The sequence below is a fragment of the Alexandromys fortis genome, unplaced genomic scaffold (assembly GCF_014885135.2).
Source record: "Alexandromys fortis isolate MF-2015 unplaced genomic scaffold, M_Fortis_MF-2015_v1.1 scaffold_334, whole genome shotgun sequence".
Taxonomy (NCBI): domain Eukaryota; kingdom Metazoa; phylum Chordata; class Mammalia; order Rodentia; family Cricetidae; genus Alexandromys; species Alexandromys fortis.
In genome coordinates, this window is record NW_026068274.1 from 294,800 (window position 1) to 321,166 (window position 26,367).

General features: G+C 37.5%; 2 pseudogenes; one reads left to right on the top strand and one right to left on the bottom strand.

Moving 5' to 3' along the window:
• The first annotated feature begins 5,736 nt into the window (after nt 1–5,736).
• Nucleotides 5,737–6,636, top strand: LOC126494621 (olfactory receptor 2M3-like; annotated as a pseudogene).
• Nucleotides 6,637–12,294: 5,658 nt separating this feature from the next.
• LOC126494631 (histone H2AX-like) lies at nt 12,295–12,631 on the bottom strand (annotated as a pseudogene).
• Nucleotides 12,632–26,367: the final 13,736 nt, after the last annotated feature.

Sequence of the window (26,367 nt, forward strand, 5' to 3'; positions counted from 1 at the left end):
ACATCTTTCTTTAGGTTGGGAAAGTTTTCTTCTATAATTTTATTAAATATATTTTCTGGGCCGTTGAGTTGCACCTCTTCTCCTTCTTCTACTCCAATTATTCTTAGGTTTGGTCTTTTTATTGTGTCCCATATTTCCTGAATGTTTTGTGATGAGAATTTGTTGGTTTTGCTGTTTTCTTTGATCAGTGTGTTTATTTTCTCTATGGTATCTTCAGTATCTGATATTCTTTCTTCTATCTCTTGTATTCTGTTGGTAGTACTTGTCTCTGTAGTTCCTGTTCGTTTACCCAGATTTTCCATCTCCAATCTTCCCTCGGTTTGTGTTTTCTTCATTACTTCCATTTCATTCTTCAAGTCTTGAACTGCTTCCCGTACCTGTCTGATTGCTTTTTCATGTTTCTCTTGATTTTCTTGGGTATCTTTAAGCGATTTATTCATTTCCTCTACCTTTTTGTTTGTAATCTCTAATTGTTTATGGCAGTTTTTCACCTCCTGCTTAAGGCCTTCTATTATTTTCATATAATTCACTTTTGAGTCATTTTCTTCTAATTCTTCTGGAGTAGGGTGTACAATTCTTCTTATTTCGGGATCCCTTGATTCTGGTGAAGTCATGTTGCCTTTCAGGTTGTTGGAGGAAGTCTTGCATTTGTGCCTTCCCATCTCCTCCTTCAAATGGAGCCAGGAGAGGCCTGGTGTCTTGGTCCAGTCTTTGCTGTGAATGAGTCTCTGGGTGTATCTTTTCAGTGTAGAAGCAGGGACCGTCCCGTTGAGCTGGAACTCCTCAGCACCCAAACATGGACTACCGTCCAGATGGAGCTCCTTACGACCGCTCTGGGTGGGTTGTGGATGCAAGCCTGATGTCTCTTCTGGTGCCTGGACCGGATCTCCTTGCTGCTTTGGTGGCTCGTAAACAAAGGACCTACCTAGCTCAGTGCAGGCAGGCTAGTGGGAACAAAGGAGCTACCACCCTCCCTTTTGCCTTGCCTATTCGGATTCGGTCCTAGAGCCCGAACAGGCTGGGCTGGGAGATGCTATGTGGTCAAAGAGGGAAGGGAGTCAGACGGAGGCGGGGAGGGTTGTGGATGCAAGCTGGGTGGGATAGGAAGAGAGAGGAGGTATCGGGCAGAGTAGCCCCTGAGGATGACCAGGAAGTGTAGGAGGGGTGTCTGAGTTCCCTGTCCCGGGCTGCTGCCACGGTCAGAAACTCACTCACCCCAGTGATGTCTCTCCTGGTGCCGTGTTCGGATCTCCTTGCTGCTTGGGTGGTTCGTAAACAAAGGACCTACCTAGCTCGGTGCAGGCAGGCTAGTGGGAACCTGGATTTCTTAAATACTTCCTCATGTATGACCTATACCCACTTACACATTTACATAATCAAAAATAAAAATAATATTTAAAAAAGATGGAGGATTTTTATAAGATTTTATGATACTATTGTTTAAATTATCATAAAATGTATAATGCAATAATATGTTGTATTTAAATGGATATCTCTAACATCTATATCAATATTCTATTCTTTTTTAATAAACACTGTTCCTTGCTCTTTTTTACATCTTCTTCTCTTCCAGTTTTACTCTCGAGCTTTATCCTAACCTTCTGTTTTGACAATCTAATTTATGTTCTTATACATGTTGGGGGAAATATACCATCATTACACTACTCTCTATATCTAAATTCATTTTTTCACAGTATTACATAACTGGTTTTTACTAACACACTGCTTCCATGAATTTGGTCTGGGTAGCCTAAATAGAGTTCAATGATATTTTTTCTAATTACAACAAAGTGTTGTTGGCTTTAACTTTCTGTGATAGAACAATAAAAATAAAAGAGACATTGGGGGAGCAGTTTAGGAGTAAGTGGTGAGTGAAATTGTATAACAAAATTATCATGTTATACTTGCCCCCTTTGAAGAATATGGGACACAGAGAAATATATAGTTTAAACTTTTTTCCTCAGAACACTATAAAGTTTGTATATTTGTTCTGAAATATAAAAACTCATTTATATAATTGTAAAACAACTTTTTTACTCAAAATTATCAAGGTGTCAAGAGAGTTAGGGAAAGTGTTGAGGCTTTGTTTAATATGTGGATATATGCCTCTGTCTCCTTCAGTTCTCTAGAGTTTTATCATGAAGGAATGTTGGATTTTGTCAAAGCCTCTTTCTGTAGCTAATGAAATGATCTTGTGGTTTCTTTTCCTCAGTCTATTTTTATGGTGATTATAGTTATTGGTTTGCATATGATGAATAAAATCTGCATTTTTGGGACAAAGCCAAATTAATTAGAGTGGGTAGTCTTTTTGGTGGATTCACGATTTTAATTTATAATAATTTTACTAAAGAATTTTTATTACAGAGATCATCTGATAGATAAATGTTTTTTATTGACTCTTTGGTTTTGGATTGGGATAATGCAGACTTCATAAAACACATATGAAAATGTTCCTCCTTTGTCTGTTTTATGTAATAATTAGAGAAGACTTGTTCTTTGTCTTTCATTGCTGGTATGGTAGAAATCTGCAATATAATCACTTGATATCAAGCTTATTTTCATTTAATTATTTTTTTCTTTTTTTAGAGATATATTTAAATGATTTGCATCACCTTGACTTGATTTTGGTAATTCATATCTAGATAGAAATTAATTTCTTTTAAATTTGTCAGTGTAGCATTGTATAGATATTTTTATTTTTGAGATTACAATAGAATTACATTTCTCTCTTCCCTTTCTCCTCCCAAACGTTTCCATATACCCATTTTCACTCTCCTTTAATTGGTGCTTTTTCTGCTAATTATAATTGCATGGTACTACACACATATTTACAATATATAAGTCTAATTATAAGCTTTTTTTTCTGTATAATATTATTTGTATGTATGTTGTCAGGCTTGGCTGGTTGTCACTGGACAAACTGGTGTGCTCTTCTCTGGGGAAGACCACTTACTTACCCTGCTCCCAGTTTTCCCTGGTTTCCTATAGAGTATTGTGCAGGATGAGGCTCTGTGGGCTTATCCTGTCAAATTTGGCACGTCCATTGGGGTTGCCCTTCTTCAGATGACATTTGGCATCATGCTGATGATAGTTCATGTGTATATCTTCAGATATTTGTAAGAGACACAGTCTCATAAGAAACTCCATAATTCTCTGGCTCTTACTACCTTTCTGCATGCTCTTTTGTAATGTTTCCTTAGCCTTAGGTTCAAGAGAGTTTTATAGATGTATTCCTTGGAACTTGGCTCTAAACCTACACATTTTGATTGACTGTGGTTTTCAGTAGTGACCCCATCTCTTGCAAAATGTAATTTTCTTAATGGGGAGTGAATAGTATATTTTTTGGGGTATAGAAGAACAAATGTTTATAGAATTTTGTTAGAAATTATACTGGTTAAGTAAATTAGTGGTTATAGATTCTTCTTAAATAATCATGGCTTCCCTAGAACTGAGTAGTTAGGGAAGTTTCAAGTACTAGACATTGTTCCATTCTTATGGAACAGGTCTTCAATCCAAGTTGAGAGCTGATGGTTATTGGCAAGGTATTTGTGCCAGTATTAGACCAGTATTATTAATGTCCATGCTAGTCATTGAAGTGTTTCATAGGCATAATATTTGGTTTGACTGTTGATTGCTGCCTTCCATTGGAAGTTTGCATATTCCCTTCTGCTACCATAAAGCTAGTCTGCAGGGAGAGACAATTCAGGTCAGTCCTGGATCAGAGATTTATGGGCTCTGTTTCATAACTGCACTGTATATAGATTTTTATGTTATACATTTATGAGTCACTGAATTTATTCAATGTGTGTTATAATGTTTCCATTTCATTTTCTGATTTTATTGAGTTTTCTTTCTATTTCTTTTAATTAACTTGCCTAGAGTTTTGTTAATCTTGTTAATATTTTTAAAGCATCAATATTTTGATTCAGTGGTTCTTTGTATTATTTCCTATATTTTATTTCATTAATTTTTTTTGGACTTAATGGTCAATTCCCATCTACTCTTTTTGGATGTCATCTATTATTGTTTTAGCAAGACCTTAAGGTACTATATTATTACTATAAAATATCTCCAAACATTTTAATGTAGTCATTTAGTCCTATAAACTTTTTTACTTGTAATGTATTTTTATATTCCACATATTTACTATGATGTGTTTTCATTTTTATTCAATTCTAGGAATTTCTTTTAACCTTGCCAGGTAGGTTATAGGCTCCATGATAATTCAATACTAACTTTGCCCTAAATGAGCACACTAATAAAATGATTCCTAATGACTTCTTGTAGTATTCATACATTGGGCCATATCAAATCCTCATCAGAGAAGAGTCTTCTTCCAGTTTATTGGAATTAACACAGAAACTTCAACTGGACAAAACACACAGAATAAGAGATAGTTGATAATTTTACCATAAATGGAATGTACATATAGCATCTGTGTCCCCAAGATTCATAGAACAGAAGGTAGAAAGATTTCAAGAATAGAAGTCAGCAAATAATATCTAGGAAATTACATTTTTAGAAATAACACAGTAGATACAATATAAATTCACAGTAGTTATAACTATTTACACAAGACTTGTAGAAAGTCAAAACATACAAAACCTTCATTACAGGATAAGAATGTATGTAGAAAATCTCACCAATACCTGAACAATCAGTTTTGTTCAATAATGTTCAAAAATGCAGAGTTTATTCATCATATGCAAACCTCATTCCTAAGATTATTGGGGCAAAACAAACTGGACTCAATTCATGAAAAAGAAAAGAAAACTCAAAATGCATAGGAAAAGAAATTGAGACTGCGAAAGGTGGTTACAGGTGTAGGTGAAGGATAGATTGTGCTCAAAATACATTGTATGAAAATTGAGATAATTGAAATATTAAAAAATAATACAGGGGCTGAGGGCATGACTTAGTGCTTATGAGTATTTGTCACTCTTCTAGAGGACTTAGGTTCAATTCCCCAAACCCTCATAGAAGGTCACAACTATTTATAATTCAGGTCCCAGTGTATTTGGAGTTCTTTTCTAGCCTCCAAGGACATTAAATACATGTGGCATAAAGACATATGTACAAGAAAATAACTGTATACAAAAATATAATCAAAAGCATATTTAAAAAATTAAAAAGAAAAATGTAATTAAATTTTATGAATAACAAAAAGCTTTGAAAACAAAAGTAGCTATAGTGTTCATAATTATTAAGAGGTGACTGAAAAGATACATGCACATTGAATTCTTCCTCAAACTTCCATTTGGCTTGCATTGCATGACTTTTGATATGTGCTTTTATGGAATCTTCTAGATCTGCTTACTAATAAATTTGAGTTTAAAATTCATATGAAGCCAGGTATGTTGATGCATGTACATCTGTAATCCTAACACTTTAGGGGATAAGGCAAGAAAAACAAGAGTAGAAAGTCAATCTTGAATACAGAATAAAACTTTGCACTCCCCTGCTTGCATTTGCATGTGTGTGTACATTTTGGTGTGCATGAGAAAGAGAAAGAGAGTTCAAAGGAGAACTCAAAAGTAAGTTTTAATCACTGCCATTATGAAGTAAAATAGCTTATTCCCAAAGACACAATTTTTTATACACACACACACACACACACACACACACATATATATATATATATATATATATCAAATTTTTGATGGAAATAATGGAACCTTTCAATGACACATTGTAACCTTTATTGTTTATTCTGTCTCCACAGTGAACATACTCATAATGCAATGGAACAATTGGACCTTCAGCTATGACTTCATCCTGCTGGGAATTTTTGATCATAGCCCTCTTCATACTTTTTTCTTTTCACTCACACTGGGTATCTTCTTCATGGCCATCTTGGGTAATTCTATCATGGTGCTTCTCATCTACTTGGATGTTCAACTTCACACCCCAATGTACATCCTTCTTAGCCAACTTTCCCTCATGGATCTTATGCTCATCTGTACTACAGTGCCCCAGATGGCCTTCAACTTCCTCTCTGGGAACAAGTCCATCTCCATGGCTAACTGCGGATGCCAGATATTCTTCTATGTATCTCTACTTGGAGCCGAGTGTTTTCTGTTGGCATTAACGGTATCCTATTCTTATGAGTCATAAAATCTGTGGTATCATGGCTGCCTCCTCATGGATTCTTGGTTCCCTTGATGGCATAATAGAAGTTGCAGCAGCATTGTCCTTCTCGTATTGTGGTGCCAGAGAAATACCTCACTTTTTCTGTGAGGTTCCAGCCCTGCTCACTCTTTCATGCAGTGATACCTCGATATATGAAATGATGATTTTTTTTGCTGTGTAATTATGCTTATTTTCCCTGTATCAATCATTATTGCTTCCTACACTCGTGTGATTTTGGCTGTCATTCGAATGTCCTCTGCTGAGAGTCGCCACAAGGCTTTTGCAACCTGTTCCTCTCACCTTGTGGTGGTGGGAATGTACTATGGGGCAGCCATGTTCATTTATATGAGGCCTTCTTCTGGTCGTTCTCCTAATCAGGACAAAATGGTGTCAGCTTTCTATACCATCCTTACTCCTATGTTGAACCCCCTCATTTACAGTCTCCGCAACAGAGAAGTGTCCAGAGCATTCTTAAAGGTATTATGGATGAACAAGGTTGCAGTGTGAGTCAGTTGGTTATTATGTTTTATTTTTAGCTGTATTTTAGGTAGTTGAGCTTAAAAATTAAAAAAAGGAATACTATGAGTTCGAGTCCAGCATGATGAATATATTGAGTTTAAGACTTACCTAGGTAAGACAGAAATGTCATATCTTCAAAAGCATATTTTATGTGCAAATTGGTATGATAAAAATACATTACAACAGCTTATATTTTTCATCATTGTAGATTTATGGTAACTATATAAACTTAAATTCATGAAATAAGTTGACTTTTTTATTTTTAAAATATGTCAGTTATTTTTGTAGCCAGGCAATATATTTTTGTGAGTAATAACATCCAACATACAATAAATACTTTTCCCTCACAGTGCTTGCTCATACAAAAAGCTTCGACAGTTTCTTCTATTGAATTCAGCCTACTTTGAACTTACAATATTGCTAAAAGGAAGGTACTAATTTTCTACTAATTCTTATATATGTATTCAGGTCTAATACCGAAGATAAATGCAAGCAACAATCAACATACAACAGGGACACAACATATTAGGTCTTAAGCACACCATGTATATTTGTAATAAAAATATTTCTCTAAAATAATGGAGGATGAGGATCCAGCATTAATACTATACATAGAAGAGTGAATTTTAGTAAAGAAGTCTATGCTTTCTAAAGTCTGCATATTTTTTAAATGCCATGGCACACTATGATTGTAGTATTTTATCAAAGTAAGTGTAATTAAAGAGATTCTTATGTTTCTATTAGAAAAAAACCTGTCAGAAATTAACATGAATATAATTAACTTATATTTTATCAAAAATTGTGTGACAGTGTTTGGTGATGTCCATTGTAGTCTGAGGAGGATGAAATGTAGACATTTGCTAAGGGTGAAGTCTTATGCAAAGCTCAAAGTTGTTTATACACACATGATTCTTGAAATAATTAAATTTCTTTGCATCTAAATGACTCTTGGGATTATGTTTTTAACATGGTATGTGAACTTGCCCTCAGGTAATGCTTTGGTCTTCATTTAAATCCTGACAATTAGCTAGATCAAGCCTGGATGGGATGACACCTATATTTGGATCAGTTGAGGTCAATAAAATTTTTATCTGCATTTCCTTCCAAAACTCACTTTTTTTTTTGTTTTGTGTGATGTTGAATTATGGAAGCAGTACTAGAAAGTGTATATCATGGGATCCACTGATCTTCCCTTCAGACTGACAAGGTATCTTATAGAACCACATCCAAAAAGACTTAAAAATACAGTAGCTTAAAACTTAAACTGCCATAAATGTGATGAAATTTCTAAAGTCCAAATGACTGACTCAATTCAGACATCAAAACATCCTTTAAAGCCCTATGTTTTCAGTTTTAATGGATTGAAGTATAATTTGGAGATTGATTAAACATTTCTAATTTCTCCAAGACTTTTAGATTAGCTTTAAAAAATACCCTTCAATGTTCATGGCATAACTTTCACCACTTGGGGTTCCAGGGCAGTAGGTCTCCTCATGAGATCATGGCAAATAGAAGAGCCTGTGCTCTATAGTGAGTTTAAGTCCAGCTTGGAATATAAAAGAAGATCCTGTCTCAAATGTAACAAAAATAGATCCCCAAGCCACCCCCCAAGATATGAGTGCGCATCACTTACTTGCTTCTCAAATAGCGCTGTTCACCTCCTATCTTCCCTAATCCCCTTCACTTGACACCTGAGGATTGGTGATCAAAGTAAGTTGCGTATGCTTCTCTCAAGTACCATCACCACCTTCCTAAACCTCCATGAGCTTAAGCTCCTCATCTGAGGGTCTGCAGCTTGAGCCACTTTTGTATCTATTGGGTAGTACTACCCCATCCTGCACAGTCCCAGTCCCCACCACTGAAGGATCTGTGGGCTGAGCTATTTTCACAACCCACAGATAGCACTGTTCCTAAGCCCTTGGCTTACTCCAGGTGAGCTGTCCTCTGTCTCTATTCAGTAAACATAATGGAAGACTCTATGCTGAATGCCTGAGATTCTTACTGATAACAACTACCTCCAGCTCTCTGCTAATTCACCTTGGCTTGTGATGAATAACTGAGAAGTTATTAACTGTACAGAGCATGCCACCATGTGGTCAGAAGTGAAACTTATATATAGCTGAGCTAGAATCCTTTCTGATAAGACAATAGTGCATCACTGCTATATGGACCCAAGACTGAAATAAAGCACTATTCAGCTGATCCAAAACATTCCAAGTTGTGGTAAGAGCAAATAGAGATTTGAATGGTTATTTAGCAAAGGTTGAAAAGTTGTGCATACCAAAACGTACAACCAACCACTTAACTCTAGATGAATTCCCTTTCCAAAACTATACAAAAATTTTGCATGGCCTCTCCAAAAATTACTACTCACATAGTAATGTTCTTTAATGAAAGTTATTTAGAAGACATAAAGACAATAAACTTGAAATAACCATTTATCAATGTGTCTGAAGAATACAAAAGATACAAACAGATGTAATAATGAAGATTTGAAAAGGTAAACAAACAACTGAATGAAATAAGAAAGAAATTTAAGGATATGAAAATTTCTAAGGCTTACAGAACCGTATTAGGCATTATCTATTTTTATTCTCCAATGACAAGCAATGCCAAAGTGGTTCCTAGTGTACATAATACTTCAACAGTATTGTCTGAGAGGTGGGCTAGGACACTGCTCAGTCTACTCAAGACTGTGGAGGAATAGAAGTATCTCCGATGTAAGGCACTTCTGAGATTGCTTCCCAATTTATAAACATAAACCTACTTTTTATGATTAAACATGTGCTATTTTCTAGAATAGATGATATGTTCAGCCACAAACAATTTCTATACAGTGTGAGAGAAGAGGTCCTTCAATTCTTATTCTCAGGTGAGTTGTTTTCTATTCTCACACAATGTTGGCTTCTGGACAGGGCTGGATATTGTGCATAATATATTATCAAACAGGAATTTAATTAAATTTGTATCCAGAATGCTTTTATTTATTTAAAAAAGAAAACAAACTATCTTTTTTTATTATACATACCAATCCAAGTTTCCCATCCCTTATCTCTTCCCATTCCCTCCTCTTACCCCCCACCCCAACACTCCCCATACAATCCTCAGAGAGGGTAAGACATATTGCTTTGGGCAAGGTCCAAAACCCTCGCTGTTATAACTAGGCTGATCAGGGTAACCATCCAAAGAGAATAGATTACCAAAAAGCGAGTACAAGTGGTAGGAACAAATGTTGGTGCCACTGTGCGTGGCCCTTCAGTTTGCCCCAGCCATGCAACTGTCAGCCACATTCAGAAGGAGTAGTTTGGACCTATGCTTGTTCCTTCCCTGTCTCGCTGGAGTTGGTGAGCTCCCATTAGCTCAGGTAGAGTGTTTTAATGGGTGTACAATTCAGTGTATTCACCTATTTGCTCATATTCTCACTCTTCCCTCTCTTCAACTGGACTTTGGGAGCTCAGGCCAGTGCTCTGATGCGGGTCTCTGCCTCTATTTCCATCAGTTGCTGAATGAAGATTCTATGGTGATATTTAAGATATTCGCCAGTCTGACTACAGGGCAAGGCCAGTCTGGCACTCTCTCTTCTACTTCTTAGGGTCTTAGCTGAGGGTCATCTTTGTGGATTCCTGGGAATTTATCTAGTGCCAGGTTTTTTGCTAACCCCATAATGGTCCCCTCAATCAACATAACTCTTTACTTGCTCACATCTCTGTCCTTCTCCCATCTCTACTATCCCATTCCCTCAATTTCTCCTTGCCCATACCCTCCTCTCCTTCTCTTCCCCTTCTACTCTCCCTCCTCCCCGGACTCCTATGTTCCCAATTTTGTCACGTGATCTTGTCTATTTTGACATTCCAGGTAGATCTACATATGTTTTTCTTAGGGTTCTCCTACTATTAGTGAGTGGGGTTTGATATGTGATTTAAGCTTCAGTGATGTTTCTTTTACATATATGGGTGTTCTTGTATTACAGGTATAGATGTTCAGGATTGAGACTTCATCTTGATGAATTGTTTCTGTTATGAGTATAAAGTGTCCATTTCCATCTCTCCTGATTGATTTTAGTCTGAGGACTATTTTGTTAGATATTAGGATAGTTACACTGCTTGTTTCTTAGGTCCGTTTGATTGGAAAACCTTTTCCCAGCCCTTTCTTTGCTCTGAGGTAATGTCTGTCTTTGAGGTTGAGTGTTTTTTCTTCTACACAGCAAAAGGCTGGATCCGGTTTCTTTATTCTCTTTCCTTGTGCCTTTTTATAGGTGATTGGATCCATTGATATTAAGAGATATTAATGACCACTGGTTGTTAATTTGTGTTATATTTTGGTGGCAGTGGTAGTATCTTTCCTTTCTTTTGGATTTGCTGGTGTAAGGTTGTCTGTTGCCTGTATTTTTGTGGGTTCAGTTAGCTACCTTGGGTTGAAATTTTCCTTCTAGTACTTTTTGTTGGGCTGGGTTTTTGGATAGGTATTATTTAAACTGTTTTTGTTATGGAATATCTTGTTTTCTTTATCAATGGTGATAGAAAGACTTGCTGGATATAGTAATCTGGGTCTTGCATCTGTGGTCTGTCCCTTAGTATCTGTAGCACATCTGTCCAGGACCTTCTGACTTTTATGGTTTCCATTGAGAAGTTGGGTGTAATTCTTATAGGTATACCTTTGTATGTTACCTTACTTTTTCCTTTGCAGATCTTAATATTCCATATGTTTTGAATTTTGATTATTGTATGGAAAGGGGACTTATTTTTTTTTTTTGGTCCATTCTATTTGGTGTTCTGTAAGCTTCTTGTACCTTCATAGGTATATCCTTCTTTAGATTAGGAATGTTTTCTTCTATGATTTTTTTTTAAACCAAACAATCCTTTAATAAAATTAGCCCATTGAAACTCCCCAGTACCTAAGGTTCTAAACTTGGGATAGCTGCAAAATTCCAGTTCAGAAGCCAAGAGAGGCTCAGTCCATACAGGGTTTCATTGACATGTGCTGGTATCTAGGTGTTCTATTGGTGAGGTGAGTCGCCGGGGAGAAAAAGGAATGGCTAGGCCTGGCTGCTAGTCTCCTGCGGCAGGAACACAGGTCTTCTGTCCATAGGCCTGTAAGTGTCTCCCAGTCCCGTTCCAGGAGGCATCCTGGAGAAAATCGGTTCCTATTCGTGATTTTTGTCCCAGCCACACCACACACCGGCCTATGAATGGAGATGGGTGAGAATGGTCAGAGGCCAGCAAGGGGGACAGAGGGCCAAGCAGCATGATGCATTTCTCTTCACCAAAGCCCGGTAAACAAGTCACTTCCGAAGGTCCAGGCGAGGGCTAAGCACCAAGCTGAAGAGACGCCCGGGCTGAAGCTGAGGAGAGACTCACCTTCAGGCCCATGTCTGCCACAGCAAAAGGCCGAGACTTCTGGAAGATGTTGCAGCCTCTCCGCGCAGCCCATCGAAGACCGAGACGAGACCGGCGAAGCTCCGGGGTGGGCAGGCGCCATGGCGCCCGCGTCCTCCGTGGTTGACCCAGAGGCCCTGCAGGAAGGGGAAGCAAAAAACGCGCGAGGGCAGAGAACTGGGGTAGGACAGGGACGCAGCGGCTCGGCCCTCAGTTGCTCAGCTCTTTGTGGAGGTGTGGGGAGGGCTGGGCGGCCACGGCGCGGGTTCCCTCAGTACTTCTGGGAGGCCTGGGTGGCCTTCTTGCCGCCTACTGGCGCCTTGGGCCCCACGGTGGCGCTGGTCTTCATGGGCAACAGCACGGCCTGGATGTTGGGCAGGACGCTGCCCTGCGCGATCGTCACGCCGCCCAGAAGCTTGTTGAGCTCCTTGTCGTTGCTGATGGCTGAGGTACTCCAGCACCGCCGACAGGTACGCCGGCGCGCCTGCGCCCACGCGCTCGGCATAGTGGCCTTTCCGCAGCAGCAGCCGGTGCACACAACCTACCGGGAACTAGCGGGACTTGTCCTTGGCGCGGGCCTTGCCTCCCGTCTTGCTGCGACCCAACATCGTGTTCAAGGTAGAAGGGCAGAGCGCGAAGCCGATGAAGACAAATACCACCAACCGCTGCAGTCAACTGTCTCTTCTATGATTTTGAATATATTTTCTGTGCCTTTGAGCTGGAGTTTTTCTCATTCTTCTATCGCTATTATTTTTAAGTTTGATCTTTTCACGGTGTCTCAGATTTCCTAAATGTGTTGTGTTAAGGATTTGTTGAATGTACTGCTTTCTTTGACCAATGAATCTATTTCCTCTATAGTATCTTAAACATCTGATATTCTCTATTCTGGTTCTTGTATTCTGTTGATTATAGTTGCCTCTATTCCCTGTTCATTTACCCAGATTTTACACAGTCAGAATTTCCTCAGTTGGTGTTTTCTTTATTGCCTCTATTTCAGTCTTCGTGTCTTGAACTGTTTGTTTCAAGTATGATTGTTTTCTTTGATTTTCTTGGGTTTCTTTGTGGAATATATTAATTTCTTCCAATTTTTAGTTTGTTCTTTCCTCCATTTTTTTAAAGGGAGTTTTTTATTTCCTTTTTAAAGGTCTCCATCATCTTTATAAAAATATATTTAAAATCATTTCCTTCTGCTTTTCCTTGTTTAGGATATTCAAGTATTCCTGTTGTGTAACCACTGGGTTCTGGTGTTACCATGTTGCTTTTTAGGTTGCTGGATGAAATCTTACATTGGTGCCTACCCATCATTTCCTTCACTTGATGCTGGCAGTGTCTTGGTGTCTCAGTCCAATCCTTAAAGTGTCTGTCTGAGTCTTTGAGAATTGTTCTTGACCTGCTCTTTACTGTCAATGTCTGTGTCTCAGGGAGCCACTGCTCCTTTGGTATTCTCTCCTGATTTGCTCTCTTGGTGCTATGCAGTCACAGCTTGTGCTTTAGAGTTCCTTTCTTGATTTTCTATCTTGGTCCACTGAGTAAGAAATTTTCTTCCTACTAGCTGGCTAGATAAGGTAAGGTCAGTGGGGGAGGAGTCTGAGGTCTTGCCCTATTATGGAGGGCCTAGATAGTGGGGTGTCCTACTGAGTAGCTAGTCACTCACCTCTTGGTCTTCTCAGTAGTGTATCAAGCTGTTTCTCAGAGTTCCACTGAGGTGGCAGGAGAATAGGTGAGTTTGGTGGCAGAATGTGGCTTGTATCTCATGAGGATCCTGTGGATGGGAGCGGATATTGGGGCAGCCTACCTGCAGGAAACTCTCCTACTGGCTGGCTAGAGAAGCTGAGGCAGTTGGGGGAGGGTTCCAGAGTTTTATTCTACTATGGAGGTCCTAGAGAATGGGGTGTCCTCCAGGTGGCTTATAACTCACCTCTTGGTCCTCTCTGTACTGTAGCAAGCTGTGTTTTCAAAAACAGAATATTTAAATGGCTTTGAACATTTAGATATGTTTTCTAGTGAAGCAGTAGTCAAAACTTTAGTCATAAATCTTTGGCCATTTTTATTCATTAATTTTTTTCATATATATGATTATATATATATATCATATATAATCTCAGTTAACCAACCTGTACATCTCATATGAGATTCAAAATAAATGCACTTTTTAGTCATTAAAAAATCCCTTTTATTCTTTCAAAGCACTTAGATAAGTTTAAAGCAGATCTGCTTGGGAACATCCTTTGGCCAGTGGATTTTGAGGTGATGGACAGTTTAGGCATGGCCTTGAGTAGCCAAAATTTGTGTGATTGCTCTCTCTGTCTCTCTCCACTCACATCTGGTTGCTGGACTCCATTCCTGTTCCCAGTTCGCACAGAGGACTGTGATCTGTGAGTCTCCCCTTTAAATAAAGAACCCTTGTTATATCCAATTCATAGCCAGTGTGGGATTACTTTGTGTTCTCCTTCATCTGGCCCTCCAAAGTGGGAATGAGTCTATGCTTACCTTGACTGCCCACCCCCACCATGCTCCCCGGTTCACCAGCCCAGGCACATTTCTCACCAGCAGTCTGCCTTTTCGTGCAGCACCTGGTACCCCGGTTTTCCTCACCAGGGGAAAACCGGTTTTTTTTTTTTTCCACCTGGATTCCTGTGGTGTCAAGTCCAACTGCCTGCAACAACTTTGGGTTCACTGATATTCTGGCCACACACACAAAAAAGAAAACTCTGTGTATGGAATCTCTTTAATCACTCTTAATAATTGCTCAAATTAAATTTATCAAACAAAGCATATTTGTCAGTGTATCAATGTGCACACTGGTTATGTCTCTGTTGCTGGTCTCATTTCTCCACTGCTAGTCACGTCACTCCACCTCGCGAATGCAACAGCGACACCTTGTGGTCAATACAGATTATTACATCTACAACAATTTATGGAAATTTGCTAACAAAGGTAGTAAGTTATTAAATTTGAAAATTATATTATGGCAAATAATAGTACCATTCAGGAATTGAATAATCATTTCCCTACACTGTGTATGGCATTCTGCAATGCTTATGTGATTTTTCTTATACATCTATTTATTTGATATTGGGAATTAGCTTTGTTTTTCATATTATATCCTTAAAAATGGTTTGATAACAGAGCCAAGAATGAGTCACTTACAGACTAATAATGAACAGATGGCTGACAGGATTAATACCATTGAAAATCAAAAGTGAGTTGAAAAGATTAATACAATTGAAAAAAATAATTTGGCAGACAAAATTCAATCCAGGTAAAACAGTGTTGAGGAATTATCTGAAAAAAAATCATACTATTGAATTTAACAGCTGAAATCTGTTAAAAAATTATGATAGGTTAACAGATAGGATATCTCCGCAGGAAGGTAATATGCATGACATCCAAATAATGTCCATAGAAGAGATGCTATCTTTACAGGAAAAGTTTTACACCTTGGAATCCGATCCCCTATGGGTCTGCCAGATCTTCTAGCACAAGGTAAAGTAGAAACTGTTCAATTACTGATTTGAAATATGGTGAAGGCCTCAGAATTTTATACAAAACATTGTGTCATTGTTTATAGAAAGAGTTTTCTATACATGGCAACAAGCTTATGAAATTACAAGGAACTGTTCTGCTTGCTCTTTTTATAACCAAACAGCACTACCTGTAAAGAATAACTCAAACGATACTCAAAGGAATTAAATCTGGCAAATGGGTGTATGTAATTTACAGAATTAGGAAAATTAATATATTTACACCACACCATTGACACTTATTCATGTTTTCAATGTGCAACCACCTTGGGCTGATTCCATAATTACACATTTATTAGAAGTTATGGCCATCATGGGTATATCTGTACAAATAAAGATAGATATGTCTCTAAGAAAATGAAACTTTTTTGGCTATTATAATATAAAGCATATTACAGTTATACCAAATAATCCAACAGGCCAGTCAGTTATAAAAAGATCAAATCAACCTATAAAGAATATCATAAACAAACAGAAAGGGATGGAAAATACCGCCAGAAATGATTGCATAATATTTTATAAATCTTAAATTTTCTTAATGCTAATAAGAAAGAAACAATGGTAGTAGTGAGACACTGGATAATAGGGAAAACAACTTCTGAATTAAATCGGCTGGTGTATTTCAAGGATGTGTTGACCTCAGAACGGAAAACAGATATTCTACATTGAGGAAGGGGCTTTGCTCTCATTTCCACAGAAGAAAAGCTATGGATACCATCATAATTAATAAAGATTCGGTTGAGACAGAGCCCCACATTGGAGCACTGGACTGAGCTCCCAAGGTCCAAATGAGGAGCAGAAGGAGGGAGAACATGAGCAAGGAAGTCAGGACTGCAAGGGGTGTGCCCACCCACTGAGATGGGGAAGGAGGGGGGCTGATCTAATGGGAGCTCACCAAGGCCAGCTGGACTGGGACTGATGGAACATGTGATCAAACCGGACTCTCTGAACGTGGCTGACAATGAGGGCTGACTGAAAAGCCAAGGACAAAGGCACTGAGTTTTGATCCTACTGCACGTACTGGCTTGTGGGAGCCTAGTCTGTTTGGATGCTCACCTTCCTAGACCTGGATGGAGGTGGGAGGACCTTGGACTTCCCACAGGGCAGGGAACCCTTAATGTGCTTTGGACTGGAGAGGGAGGGGGAGGGAAATGGGAAGAGGGGGAAATTTTAATAAAAAAATAAAATAAAAAAGAAGAAAAAAGAAAATCAGAACAAAAAAAGAAAAGGAGAAATCTCTTGAGGAAATGATATGACAGCTCATCCACAGAGGTGACAATCATACAGGTGGTTCAAACAAAGCCTCATAAGGATTGGGTTCTGTTCTTGCCTTTGCAAGAAAATAGTTATCTTCAAAAAGTCAAGAAACTCTGGACATCTAGATGTCTAAAGAGAAAAAGATAGCTAACCAGTAAAGATCTCTGAGCAAAAAGGAATATAACTTATGAGGACAGGTCATCTGCAGGGTAAAATCTCTGAGCATATATATTTTTCTCTACTACCCAGTAGAATAATAGGCTCACTTAAAAATGAAAGCTGGTTTAGGAATTGGACAATGGCTATCACTCTCTATATCCGGGCATGTTCTTAAAAGAAAAAAATCAGATATTCTGTCTCTTGTCAGTAGCCATCTGGTATGGGACAGAAAGAAGTAGGAATTTAGGAAAAATTTTACTTTTCTCCATATCTATTTTTGTCTATTTCATACCTTTCATTGAATATATATCTGTATGAATAATGTTTAAGTTTTCTACAATGAACAATACATTTTTCTGCAGTAATCTTTGAAGTTTCCAGGAAGAACATAGGGCCCCACAACAATGACTCCTCTGGGTTGATACGATGTCGTGATCCTGATAGTGCTACTTTAAGATGAATTTTTGGTACCAGCTGCTCAAGATGATTCCAACTTATGTTTCTGAAATGATGCACCTTCTTGCAACTTTCTGGCCAGAACTCCAAATTAGAACTTCAGAAAAACCCTATCAACTACTCAGAGACTATTTGCAATTATACCAGACAGTAATCTTGAAACTTAATCATCATTTCAGTTTTATAGCATCATAGAAAGAACATAGCCCCTATGACAGCTCAAAGTAATTCTAGATGATGACAGCCCTTCTCCCAACAAAATTTATCCTCAGGTTTAGTGTCATCAATTAGGGGTTGATTATAATGGGCATAGGATTGGAAGTTGGGTGGAAGTTTTGTAGGCTCAGGGATCTCATGAAAAAAGAACATCGAATGGGATAATAGGTAGATTAGTGTGATATTACTAACACTCATAATAATAGTGAGTAATATATTTTATATATTGATATAATTTTAAGATATAACAATCATATTGCACTAAACACTTCTACCTTTAATTGAGATACTTCTACATTTTTTTTTTAGTTTGAGGTCTTTGTTCTTATTTGCTGCACAGTTGTTTAAAGATTGTTTAATATTCTAATATGACATATTAGTCTAGGCTATATAGGCTATATAGGTCAATTATATAATTATACATATATATGTGTGTCTAGGCTATATAGGTCAATTATATAATTGAATTATAGGTCAATAGTCATTCATGTTTGCCACATTTTTAGGTAGACTAATCAGGTTCTTTAGATACATAGAGACTGAATTCTTCATAAATAGGTAATATTCAACCATTTCAAAGAACTGCAGAATATGGCATTTAAATAATTTATGGTTCTGTTGACTTAGACATGATTGCTCCTGGCAGCACTGATCTATTCCAAAAAGAATTTTGAACATTGAAGATATTCCACTTGGATTTTGTTTTCTTTTTGCAGAACTGGCCCTTGGGCAAGGAACTGCCCATACCTTTACCACTGACAAAATACACAGTGTCTGGGACTGGACAATCAGGATACAAGAAATAAACTGCTAAATCTTGCCAAGACAGGGTAAGATGGTTTTGAAAATTTTCCTGCCTCTGAAAATAGTCTATTAGTTACTTTAGGCCTTAGCCAAAGTTGGTTGTTCTAATGTTACAAATGAGATTTTGGGTGATTGCCCAGTTAGTCAGTTTTCTCTGTCATTTACGCCACATTTTGTAAACTGTTTGCTTGCACTTCCTGTCTACTCAAGTAATATTATCTCCCTTCTTTGATGTGGTTGAAGACTAGATAGTTGTAGTTACTTTACTGTTTTGATTTAGCCTAGTCATTTCTAGTACAAATCTTTGTTCCCTTATAATAGAATAATTATTAAAACATTGAACATATGTTTCTTGCTTAATATTGTTTATGCTGATTGTAATTCTAATATTTATAATTGATACCTGTTCTTATTGTATATAGTTTTGTATTGATTTTGGAACTCTCTTATTTATAGACAAAATGGTACGTGCTGGGGGAACATCCTTTATCTAATGGCCTTTGAGTGACTGGACCAGGTTGGGCAAGGCCTTGGGTACCAAAATGATACATTCTCTCTCTCTCTCTCTCTCTCTCTCTCTCTCTCTCTCTCTCTCTCTCTCTCTCTCTCCCCCTCTCTCCTCTCATACCTGGATGCTGGATTCAGTTCCTGTTCCTCATTCATACAGAGGAATGTGAGTCTCCCCTTTAAATAAAGAACCCCTTATTTTACCTAATCCAGACCTAGTGTGGTATTACTTTATATGCATTCTCCTTTAGATTATTTTACTAAAATCTAGACAAATATTTATAAATCATAATGAGTAAATAAGAGAAAGTTATTGAATGTATGTCAGACTGAGATATATAAGATATATAGTGCTGATATGGTAAGATTAGTTGATAGTTATTTGTTAAATGAATGAAAACCTACCCCTAAGGATAATGATGCCACCAGAGGGTGCTCTGATCCAACTCAGAAGTCTTAAAAGATGTCAAATTAATTGGTACCTACACATTGCTCACTGGCCCATTACAATCTCAGTGCAACTGCTTCTTCCCATGGGGTAAATTCTTTGCACAATCTGATGATGGGTCTGTTTGCCAATGAACCTATTTTCAGAGTAGAGTACCGCCTAACAGGAGGTGAGTTGTAATAGGTCATGTTTGGATGATTCACCACATAGTCATGTTTAGATGATTCATCACATAGAAGAGAACCATTGGATGTGAGAAAATACGAATTATACCCTCCATTTAAGAATGAGACTTTGGATGTTTGAACAGTGATCATGTGTAAAAGGAACTAGCCTCATTGATACCTTGGCATGTTGACTGTGTGCCTTATAACCAGCAGGGGGCACTATGAGACAGTCTGTGTTGATAAACTCAAGAACCATTTACTCAAAGCAACCTTGATTTAGGAGAGTCACCATTTGCTCACTGATTAGAAATCAGTTGCTGCATCTTCTACGGCATGGAAGACTCCCTTATTCACACCTTCCCTTTGTTCAGCAGGCACTTCTTCCTGAAGGGTCCCCATGCATAAACAAACCTCCATTCTCCTAAGTTAGTATTAGCTGCGTATCAACAGTAAGTTTGAGGATGAGAGGCAATCATGCAGGAAAAACTCTGTATCTAGTATGAGGAAGGGATATAATGAAATCTGAGGTAGGTTTGCCCCATGGTAAGGGTCAGGAATTGTGTCCTTTATGCTGTGGACTGTGCCTTTTCTCCTGTTCTTTCTTCAAGTCATAGATAGAAATGTGCATCACCAGGTCTCAATTCCTACTCAGCCTTGTCCATTTGGGTTTGCAATCCATGGGAACATCTACTCTGGTCTCTACTGCATTTATTCTCATAATGTCTGCAGATTCCCTTTGCCAAGCTATTCTGACTCACCCGCTCTCACTGTGTTTCCTCTGGTGCATCTGCTCCACTCACCTGCAGCCAGAACAGTGACTTAAGTAGGGAAGCTCCGCTTCTCTGCTTCCAGAAATCCATGGAGATGTCCTCCAAATCTCATGTCTTTCCATGAAGGCTCTAGGGTCTCAAATCAATCTTTGGATCCAAAGTGTCCTCAGAATATACAGGGATGTTTTCCATTTCTGGGATATAGTCTGGGGATTATTACTGTGTCATGCTAATATGGTAAGGTTTAATTTCAGTTAATGGAAAATTTTTTTTAAAAAAGTCTTAGGTTTGCAAACCCAGTGCTTCTTGATGACCGTGTACTGATTAACTCGTAAGTGGACTATATAGTAGTGTAAAAAGCCTAAAAGTAAGGAAAACAAAATTATTTTCATATAACAAAAGATACAATATAGAGATTCCTAGGAAGGCATGGAGAGATGTGATCCTTGAGTCCATGGTCACATGTCATTTTGTATGAAGCCATTAACTAGACAGTCTATTGTTGCTATCACTATTACATAGAAAGCTGGAAACAGGATCTGAGTCTATCTGTGTGTCCACACCAAAGTCACATCTAATTCTCAAAATCATGGCTGTTCTGAAATTTGTCTTCTTCATCTCTGTTGTTCATGTATAGTCCAATTCTTTTTAAATTCTCAGTAAGCCAATTTCCTTCTCATTTTAACTTTGAGTTTTCCATACTTTGTCTGGATTTTATTCCTCAGTAAAGGTGATCTGGTTTTCTAGGAAGAGCCCCTTGTAAAATTTCCTGGGAACAGTCAGAGCTTTTCTGTATACGGTTTCTACTCCCAGATCCAATATTAAACCTCTAGACTCCAAATTCAAACATGGTCTTACTAACCTACCATATATCACACATGGGACCAGAAGCAGAAGCCAAGCGATTTGCATTATTTTTCCAATTTTATATTCATATGTCTTTGTATGAAATAGCACCATATTTTTAAAGCACAGGATTGATGTTGTTATCATTATGAAAATTACAATATTCTCAATTAGGAAAAATCTGTAACAAAACTTGGGCTACCAAGTCTTGGGTAATATTGTGGAAAAGAAGGCAGAAAAAAAAAGCTCATAAGAACCAGAGGAAATCTGAAGTGAGCACGGCACTAAAGGGAGATGAAGAGATATCAAACCTAAATGAATACAATTTAGGGTGTGTGTATATGTATGTTGTGTATTTTGTGTGTCTATGTGCGCATATATGTACACCATGTGTGGGTAGAGTGGTATGAGCTCATATATATGCCATTGTGGACTATATGGTGACACAGTATGTCTTCCCCTATCATTTTCACCTTATTTTTATTATTTAATACAATCCCTAAAACTTAAATATATTTCATCCCATTCTTCCCCTCTCCTAAATCATTCAAAATCCTCTTCCTTTCCCTATCCAACCAACACAAAGTTCTTTCTCAAAAAGTATACAAACTTAATTCAACAAGACCCCTCCTTACAAGCAAAAAATATATAATAAAACCACACTCAAAAAGGAAGCAAACAAACAAACACAAAACTGTAATCAAATAAAAGCATACAAATGCCATGAAATTCACTATATTTTGGTCAGCTATTTCTCATCATGAGGCCTGTCCTGGAGTGGTTAATTTACCCAGTGTCACTAAATTGAAGAAAACTGATTTCCCATTTTCCAGCAGGTATAAGTGACTGCTCAGTTGTTAATTTTAGCCTAATGACTAGGTTTTCATTTGTTCACTAAAAATAAAAGAAGATAAAACAAAAATTATTACCTCAAAGTTGTACAAAACAAACCAACAGAAGGAAAAGAGCCCAAATGAAGGCAGAAGAATCAGAGATTGCTCATGAACATATGCAAGGATCCCATAAAAATATTAGTTATAAAAACCTAATATATATGCAGAGGACCTGGTACAGACCCATTAAGGCCCTGTGCATGCTACTTCAGTTTTGGTGAGTTCATACGAGCTTTCTTTATGTTGATTTAGAGGTCCTTGTTTTCTTGGTGTCCTTTATCCTTTCTGGCACTTACATTCTTTCTGCCTCCTTTATATCAGAAAGGAACATATTGTCATGTTGTTCCATGAGTTCTGAGGGGAGTAATTTGCTGGAGACATCTCATTTAAGTCTGTTTTGCAAAGTCTCTCATTCTCTATGTAATGTCTGTCTATTCATCTCTGTATTTCTTCCCATCTGCTGTAGGAGAAAGTTTCTCTGGTAATGGCTGAACAAGGCAATGTTCTATGAGTATAGCAGAATATCATTATAAGTTGGCTTATTACTATATTTTCTCTCTTTTATAGACCAGTATTACATGATTTTACACTAGGTCCCTGGGATATCTTGTTTCAGGTTCTCAATTACACAAGCAGTATTGGGTATGGATTTTATCTCATGGAGTGGGCCTTAAGTCAAATCAGTTATTGTTTGGGTAATAAAAAAAGCTTTATATCACTGCTGTCTTAGCATATCTTGCAGGTACTATACCATTGTAGATAATGGTATTGTAGATGACTTGATATTTGTATTTCTCTTTTGAAAGCACACAGAGTAATTTCCTATACAAAAGATGCTGGAATGTAGGGGTGAACAATCTATGAACACCAACTTGACATTTCCATGTTTAATGAGTTGAATGGGTGTTGTCTCCAGGAATCAGGCCCTGTTGATAGTTTCTAGAGAGCAACTTATTGTCTTGGCAACAGCTTGGGGTGTTTGGCTATTCTTGCTTGGCCCCTTTGGCCAACAACTCTGGATGTAACCCAGTAACATTATTAGAAGTTTCATTTGGTTACAAACGATGCACATGTGGGACTCTGTTTCCCTCATTATTTGTTGAATTGATTTAGATCAACCTCATATATGAATATATTTTATTCTACTGAATTAGGTTTTTACTGTATTGGGTTTCTATACTACCTCTCAAATGCCTCTTAATTTTAGCTATATCTTTTTGTATTTTCCAACCCCATCATTTCTTCCCCTCCACACTTGGTCCTCATCTATATTAGATCTCTCTTTCATAATGAGATCTGTCTGTTACACAAAATTGGAAAATGTAAAAGAAATGGACATTTTTTTTTGATAAGTACCATATACCAAAGTTAAACCAGAACCAGGTGAACAATCTAAATAGACCTGTTAGTCACGAAGAATTAGAAACTGTTATCAAAAACATCCCTACCGAAAAAAGCCCAGGTCCAGATGGTTTCAATGTAGAATTCTACCAGAACTGCCAGGAAGACCTAATGCCTATACTCCTTAATGTATTTCATAGAAACAGAGAGTCATTGCCAAATTCATTTATGAAGCTACAGTTACCCTGATACCAAAACCACACAAAGACTCAACCAAGAAAGAGAATTACAGGCCAATCTCACTCATGAACATCGACACAAACATCCTCAATAAAATACTGGCAAACTGAATCAAAGAACACATTAAAAAATATTCATTATGATCAAGTAGGCTTCATCCCAGAGATGCAGGGCTGGTTCAACATACGGAAATCTATCAATGTAATCCACCATATAAATAAACTGAAAGAAAAAACCTTATGATCATTTCATTAGATGCTGAAAAAGAATTTGACAAAATTCAACATCCATTTATGATAAATGCCTTGGAGTGATTAGGGATATACAAGGGTCATACCTAAATATAATAAAAGATATATACAGCAAGCCGGCAGCTAACATCAAATTAAGGAAGAGAAACTCAAAGCCATCCCACTAAAATCAGGAACACGACAAGGCTGTCCACTCTCTACATACCTCTTCAATATAGTGCTTGAAGTTTAGCAATAGCAATAAGACAACATAAGGGGATCAAGGGGATTCGAATTGGAAAGGAAGAAGTTAAACTTTCATTATTTGCAGATGATATGATAGTATACATCAGTGACCCCAAAAACTCCACCAAAGAACTCCTACCGCTGATAAACACCTTTGGTAATGTGGCAGGATACGAGATCAACTCCAAAAAATCAGTTGCCCTCCTATACACAAAGGATAAGAAAGCAGAGAGGGAAATCAGAGAAGCATCACCTTTCACAATAGCCACAAATAGCATAAAATATCTTGAGGTAACTCTAACCAAAAAAGTGAAAGATCTATTCGACAAGAACTTTAAGTCTTTGAAGAAAGAAGTTGAAGAGGATACCAGAAAATGGAAGGATCTCCCTTGCTCTTGGATTGGGAGGATCAACGTAGTAAAAATGGCAATTCTACCAAAAGGTAATTTATAGATTCAATGCAATCCCCATCAAGGTCCCATGAGAATTCTTCACAGACCTTGAGAGGACAATAATCAACTTTATATGGAAAAACAAAATACCCAGGAAAGCCAAAACAATCCTATACAATAAAAGTACTTCTGGAGGCATTACCATCTCTTTTGATCAATTTTAGTTTGAAGTCTATTTTGTTAGATATTAGGATAGCTACACCAGTTTGTTGCTATTTGTTTAGAAAATATTTTCCTAACCCTTTACACAGAGGTAATGTCTGTCTTTGAAGTTGAGACATGTTTCTTGCATGCAGAAGAAGGACAGATCCTGTTTTTGCATCCATTCTGTTATCCTATGCCTTTTTAAAGGTTAATTGAGTCCATTGATATTAAGAGATATTAATAACCAGTGATTGTTAATTCTTGTCATTTTTGGTTTTGTCTTTGTTGGTGGCAGTGTGTGGGTGTTTCTCTTCTTTTGAATTGGCTTGTGTGAGATTATTTATTGCCTGTGTTCATTGATACAGATAACTTCCTTGGGTTGGAATTTTTCTTCTAATACTTTCTGTAGGGCTGGATTTGTGAGTAGGTATTGTTTAAGCCTGGTTGTGTCATGAAATATCTTGTTTTTTCCACCTATTATAGGTAATATAACCTATTCTGTTTATATGAGTGTGGGCTGGCATCCATGATCTCTTAGTATCTGATAAATGTCTGCTGAGAACATTCTGGTTTTCAGCATCTCCATTAAGATATCAGGTGTTATATGTCTGCCTTTATATTTTTCTTGACCTTTTCCTTTGCAATCCTTAACATTCCCTTTTTATTCTGTATGCTTAGCATTTTGATTATTATGTGCTGGGATGACATTTTGGGGTTTAGTCTATTTGTTTTTCTGTAAGATTCTTGTATCTTCATAGAAGTTTTCTTCATTAGGTTGGTAAAGTTTTCTTTTAAATTTTTGTTGAATATATATTCTCTGTAAGCTGGTATTTGTCTCTTTCTCTCTCAATTATGCATAGGTTTTGTCTTTTCATGGTGTCACAAATTTATTAAAAGTTTTGTTTTATGACTTTCTTGGCTTGGATATTTTCTCTGACTGGTGAATCTATTTCCTCTGTCATATCCTCTATTCCAGATAGTCTGTCTTCTATCTCTTCCATTCTGTTGTTAATCTTTGCATCTGTCTTTTTTGTTCATTTACCCAGTTTTTCCATTTCCATAATTGCCTCAGTTTGTGTTTTTGTTATTGCCTCTATTTCAATTTTCAAGTCTTCAATTGTTTTTTTTTCACCTCTTTTACTTTTCTTTCTTGTCTTTCATTAAGTGATTTTCTAAGTTCTTCCAAATTTAGTTTGTCTTTTCATTGACTTCTTTAAAGACCTATCTCATTTCCTTCTTAATTTCCTTCGTCATCCTCACAAATGTATTTTTAAGGTTGTTTTTCTCATGCTTCATCTATGTTGGGATGTTTGGGTGTTTATATTGTAAAACCACTATCTTCTGGTGGTGCCATATTTCTCTTTATTTTGTTGAGTATATTCTCAAATTGCTGTCTACCCATCTAGTTTTGGAGGTAAATATAGGTTCAGGTGTTGAATCTTCCTCCAGTTGGTGGAGGTGCTATCTCTGCCTCTGGGGTCACTGTTGAATGGCTGCTAGGGTTATTATTCCAAAGGATACAGGTAAAGCCTGCTCCTCATGGACCTCTGATACCCTGGGTGTTATTTGGCTGGAGGAGTGGGTAGCAGGAGTGGTGGAAGGGTCTACCTGCAGGTATCTTATCTGCTGACCAAATTCTGGGGC